The sequence below is a fragment of the Anthonomus grandis genome, chromosome 13 (genome assembly GCF_022605725.1).
Source record: "Anthonomus grandis grandis chromosome 13, icAntGran1.3, whole genome shotgun sequence".
NCBI classification, from domain to species: Eukaryota; Metazoa; Arthropoda; class Insecta; order Coleoptera; family Curculionidae; genus Anthonomus; species Anthonomus grandis.
This window is the reverse complement of record NC_065558.1, coordinates 26,814,955-26,821,233: the sequence shown is the minus strand read 5'-3', so window position 1 is coordinate 26,821,233 and position 6,279 is coordinate 26,814,955.

Below are 6,279 nucleotides of genomic sequence, written 5' to 3'. Positions count from 1 at the left end.
AACGTCGAGGTGTTTAGTTTGGAGGATATTCCAATTATATTTTCTGCGTCTCCAACTAACGTTTTAATGGAAAAATCGATTTTTTTCTCAAGAAGTAAACACAACTGATAATGAGTTGGAAGTAAATGTAGATATCAATCAAGCATGTATAAAACAAAGTGAAGTTGGAAGACAAGTTACCACACCAATTGAAAAAGAAACTCCAGAAATAAAGAAATATCTTATGTGGCCGGAAACACCTGAAAGAAAGGGAAAGAGAAACTCTGAAAAACTACCTTTTGTGCTGACTTTGGAGGAATGGAAAAAGATTCAACTTAAAAAATTAAATAAAAAAAAATCAGAAGAAGAAGCTAAAGAAAACAGAAAAAAAATAAGACTTGAAAAGGCTACACAGAAGGAAAATTAAAAAAAAACAAATCCTAAAAATAAAACAGGAAATCTTTCAAAAAAACCCAAGTCAAATATCATAAATAATGCAGCAGAAACGTGTGACAATTTTAAACCTCAGGTTGTGAAACCTGTATTAAATAAAATAAATGTTATCTCGAGTATTCTATTAAATACCCTACATAACAAACCAGGACATGTGAGGAACTTATTTCAAAGTGAAAAAGACGGTGCAAGTGTTTTTGTTGAAAATGAAAAAAATGATTTTCCTGAGAATAAAAAAGTGTCTGTCGGTCTTTGTTATATCTGCACTTTTAATATAACGGAAGCAAAGGCTGGTATAAAATGTGCTATTTGTGTTAGACAATTTCACCCTCATTGTATAAGAAAACATAACAATATGCCCCCGATAGTAAACAAATATATATGTAATGGCTGTATTAAAGAGTGTAATAATAAAAACCAGTAAGCTGTAATAAGACTGTTGTAATATACCAAAATTATATGTCTAAGTGGAATTTATTATATAATTAGCTGTAACACAATAATATTAAATTTGTGATTTTATAAATTTGCACTTTTCGGTTTCAATATTAAAATTTAAATAAAAAAGTAAATCCATGTAGGTATACCTAGTTTTCATTGAAATCTCAAACATATTTAAAAAACCCAATATAAAACTATTTATTATTTTATATGGAAAATAAAGTATCTCTTAAAGTGCCAATAACTGTACTGTTTACCCTAATTAGAAAAGAACCAAGTGTCTTTACCTGTTGTTAACAGGATTTTTTTCTAGTAATCTAGACTTGTGTTTGGCAGCAGTGGCTTTAGTGGAATCTTTTCAAGGTGTTTCTGACACCTTCTTCTGTAAGGGACCACAATAACCAAAAAAAACTGACAAAGGGACACTTACCTCTATTATAGTTGCCTAATAAATCCCGCAAGGCGATTATCCTTATGTACCTTTACAGGGCTATAAAGGTACATAAGAAGCAACAAAATAAAAGCTGTGAAAATGCGGTTAGCCCCCAAAATCGGGTTACAAACATGTGGAGTCACTCAACCACCGGCATCCATAAGCAGAAGAAATTATAAAAAACCGATTCCAAGGATCTATCGGTTTTAACCGCGGTTAAGCCCTTGGTTCACCTTGAACAGTCCCTTTATAACATAACATAACCAATCGTGTCCGCTTGGACGTGTTTGGTTGAAGTAACTTCGTAATTTGTCAGCTGTCACTAGTGTTGGGCGATATATCGATAACCGCGATATTTCACCGGTGAATCGAAAATTCCTGCCGCTACCGGTGATTGACTTTTTACAAATACGGTGATCAGTGATCGAAGCGAATACTGCAATCGACACGACACGCATTGGATGATCGCGCTACTCGAAATATGATATACATTATTATTTAAAATAAAAAATAATATGTGAAGGAAAACGATGATTTAGCAGATATGGTATTTATAATTTATATCGGTTATATTGTATAGACGTGGCGGGCACTGCCAAGTCAAAGAAAACATACACAAATGCTCGACTGATACCGACAAAGGGTTTTTCTGCGAATGTTGTCGTTTTTTTTTCTTTCGGCAGTCGGCGTAATAGGCCAGAAATGTTAAAGTAAATTTGGTCAACACAGATAAAATAAAAGCTTTTAATTTTAGTTTATCTCTGCTGTTTGCGTCGTAAACAAATAAGGAAGCGTGTATTTTTATAATTTTTCCTGTAAATTTTTTAATTTTATTGAATTTAGACGGTTTCTGTTATCGTAAGAATAATACTGTATAGGTAACTAAAGTATGGTCTAAGTGAATTTTAAATAAAAATATTTAGTTGTTTTAGTCCGGATTTGCTTTATAAATTGTAACTTGCGAATTAAATTTTTTAATCTTTTAAATATTATTTAAATGAATACATAATATGAATGAATTAATAAACGGCATGACTGTAGAAAAATAAAAAAATCCACATTAAAGTATTTTACAAGCTTTTATTTGAATGTACTATAAAAAGAATAAAATAAACTTTTCCTTTAAAACTTTTACCATCAACTTTAACGTCACTGCACAATTTATATCATATATAAGCTTGTCGCGAGATTTACCTGTGTAGATAAAGAAGTAAATTATAACTTGATCTGATTAATTTTAATTTTTGAAAATTTTCCAACTAAGTAAATTGTGTAGGGACGTTATAAGCTGATGGTAAAAGTTTTAAGGGAAAAGTTTATTTTATTCTTTTTAGTACATTCAAATAAAAGCTTGTATTTAAAAAAGTTTTTTTGATTTTAATTTATTTCGTTTATTTTCAGTTTGTAACATGTCCAAAAAAGCGAAAACTAGTGAAATCTGGATTTTTTTTGCGCCTGTTAAAGGTGACAATTATTATGCAACATGTAATATGTGCAAGAAAAGACTTTCCTATAAAACGACTAACTCAAATCTAAGAAAATACATTACCTCTAATCATCCCTCAGTTTCTTTAACTACATTAAATCCCGGAAAAACTGGTGACACAAACACTAAAAATCCTATCAGCAGTGAAAATACAGCTAGTATCAGTACCAATAACACACCATCAGTGACATCGGTTGCAATGATAAAATCGAGTACTCAACAAAAAGTTACGACATACTTTCCAAAAAGAATAGGAAAATCAACGGTGAACGAAATAAACGAAAAATTTTTGCAGTTGTTCTTCAATGATTTTCAGAGCTTCAGAATTGTAGAGTACACAGGGCTTAGAGAATTTATTCACGTACTAAATCCCTCATATGAACTGCCTAATAGGAAAAAAATTTCCAGTACACTAATCCCTGCACGACATGAGAAGTGCCTTAACGATTGTCGGCAATTGGTAAATAGTAGTGTTAAAAAAATATGTTTAACAACTGATTGCTGGACTTCAGTCAATACGGAAAGTTCCATTGCACTCACTGGTCATTTTATTGATGACAATTTCCAATTAAGATCTTTGCTGCTTGAATGTTCAGCCATGAAAGGCCATCATAATGGCCAAAATTTAGCTGCAACAATAAACCGAATTGTATCAGATTGGAACCTGTTAGATAAAATAATTTTGGTAGTTTCTGAGAACGCCTCCAATATTAAAAACGCCATAATTAAGGAATTAGGGTGGAAACATTTTGGATGTTTTGCCCACACATTAAATTTGATAGTTAAAGATTCTTTGTCTGAGCCCAATATTGTTGATCTTCTTACTAAAGTTAGAGCAATTGTTGGACATTTTAGGCGAAGCTATATATGTAGTTACACAAAAGCTAACAGAATATCAAAAGCAAATTAATCCATCTGCTGAACCACTAAAATTAATTCAGGACGTAGCCACTAGGTGGAATTCTACATTTTACATGCTTGACCGCATTGTAACTTTAGAAAATGCTGTAAAAAGGACAATAGCAATTTTAGACCACGAAAATGCGCCTTTTTTAAGTCCTTCTGAATGGAATCTATGTAAGGAACTTTTTAAAGTATTGCGTCTATTTGAAAAAACAACACAAACAATAAGTGGATAACATTATATAACAGGTTCGTACGTCATTCCTTTAGTTAATGGCCTATTTGTTGTTTGTGCCAATTTTATTAAAAAAAAAGTTTGGCGATAGTGTAGTCCGTGTCATAACTAAGTTAAAAGACGGATTATATTCCAGATTAAACGAGGTCGAAAATAGTCATACTTTGGCTATGGCATCATTTTTGGATCCGCGATTCAAATTGCTGGCATTCCAACACAGTGGAATAGCGGACAATACAAAAAAACAGGTAATCACTTTGGTTGCTGCTAAAATTGAGACAAAAAAGCAATAACTAACTGAAAACCCGTGCGATGATTTAAACTCAGTTGACGAAGAAGAAGAAGGAGAATTTTCGATATGGGGACATTTACAACATAGTAAAGAAAGTTCACTGCAACAACATAAACATAATGCAATCAGTAAATCCATTATCGAAGTGCAGCGTTATTTAGAACTTGATATTTTACCAAGACAGGAGGATCCATTAAAATTTTGGAACAGAACAGCATTTTAGCTTCCCCAACCTAAGCGAACTTGTTAAGGAAAGACTCTGTGTTACTGCAACATCGGTTCCATGTGAAAGACTGTTTTCCAAAGCCGGCTTAATATTAACTGAGCATAGAAATAAATTACTAATAAAGCTGAAAATTTTATTTTTCTTAATGCTAATTTTTCATTGGGAAAAAACTAAGCTATCTTTTGTTTTATTAATTTTATTTATTTAAAGAGTTTAATTTTTTGTTTTTTCATTATGCGTTTTGGTTTTGCTTTAAAAAAGTTTTTTATACTTTTTTTTGTAATTTATTACAAATTACAAATAATGTTATGTGTTCGATTAATAAAAAATGTTTATTTTTGAATGTAGGTGATTCATAAACCCGAAACTTGATTTTATTTTTACAGATAATAATATGGCAACATACATATATTCATTAAAAATAAATCATTAGAATTAAATCACATTAAGCTGAGAGCAATTTATGTAGTGATAGTGAAATCAATAAATATTAATAATATTATGACGAATGTCAATGAAAAAAAAACCGTTAAGACCTGCATAATTCGTATTCGTTGCCAGATACCACGTTGTTCTTATTTTTATTTTCATTTTGGGTTTAACTTTAATATGTATGTATACTCAAGTCACTGCAGTGATTCAAATCACTGTTTAAAATCACGGTGATTTAGAATTCACTATCGCCGTTTCACCGGTTACCGAAAAATCACTGTATTTCCCAACACTAGCTGTCACTGTCATCATTTTGTTTGTTTTTAAATAATACCCCAGACGCCAGTAATATTATATATAATTAGTTCTAACATAAATATTAAAAAAGAACACTTATTAGCCATAATAAATTTTGTGTCATTTTTAAAAAGGAACTAATTTGTTGTTTGTTTTTATTTTTTCCCGCACTTATTTCAATATCTTTGACATTTAGAAAACAGCTCGGCCGTCCAATAGAAAAAGGTCGTATGTGACATTTTTTCGAACAATGAGATTTTACCATTTTCCGATTAAATTTTAATAAGTCTTTTTAGGTAACAACAAAAATTTTTATTTTTTTTTGGAAAAAAACTCCAAAAAACACTAATTAAAATTTGTCAATTTGTACATCTGTCTTAGAAAATGATATTTTACAAAGCATAAAAACCTTATGTGTCGTTTTTTACCGTATGTTACTTGCAAATGCAAAAAATACAAAGCATAAAAAACGTATGTGTAATGTAATGCCGCACATGCGGTTTATATGCTTAGTAAAAGCAAAACTTTGCTAAAAGCCTAATGTTTTGCCCATAGAGTAATATATAAAAGTATTTATATGTATTTAATATTCATTTCTCTATCGTTTTGCCTAAATGCTTATGTCAACATTTTCTAACGTATGTGTGGTGTGTACATACGATGTTTTTGCCTAGGAAGTATTCATCTTTTTAATAATTATTTTGGGGAGACGTATGTGTATTTACTCCCACTTATTATAATAATAATAATAATAATACAACAACTTGTGTGTTTGTGGGTTTAAAGTGGGGGTGTAATATTTTACAAGGATCTAGGGAATCTACCAAGTTTTCGATGCAAAAGCTGTGTGTGAACTTCTGCACGTACGTCGTAGATTACTTTTGTATTTATAAAGTTGCCTACATTACATTACATTGCATTTTGCTTTGCAATCGTGCTTCGTAGTTTGTTCTTTTTTCTGACTCCTGTCTCTAAAAGTTTTGGTATGTTTTATGTTTTATATTGATCCATCCTTTGTTTTCTGCTTATTTATACTTATAAAAGACTAAAAATACTTTGAAGATTATTTAGCTAACTTTAGCTAAAATGGTAGTGTTTTGTG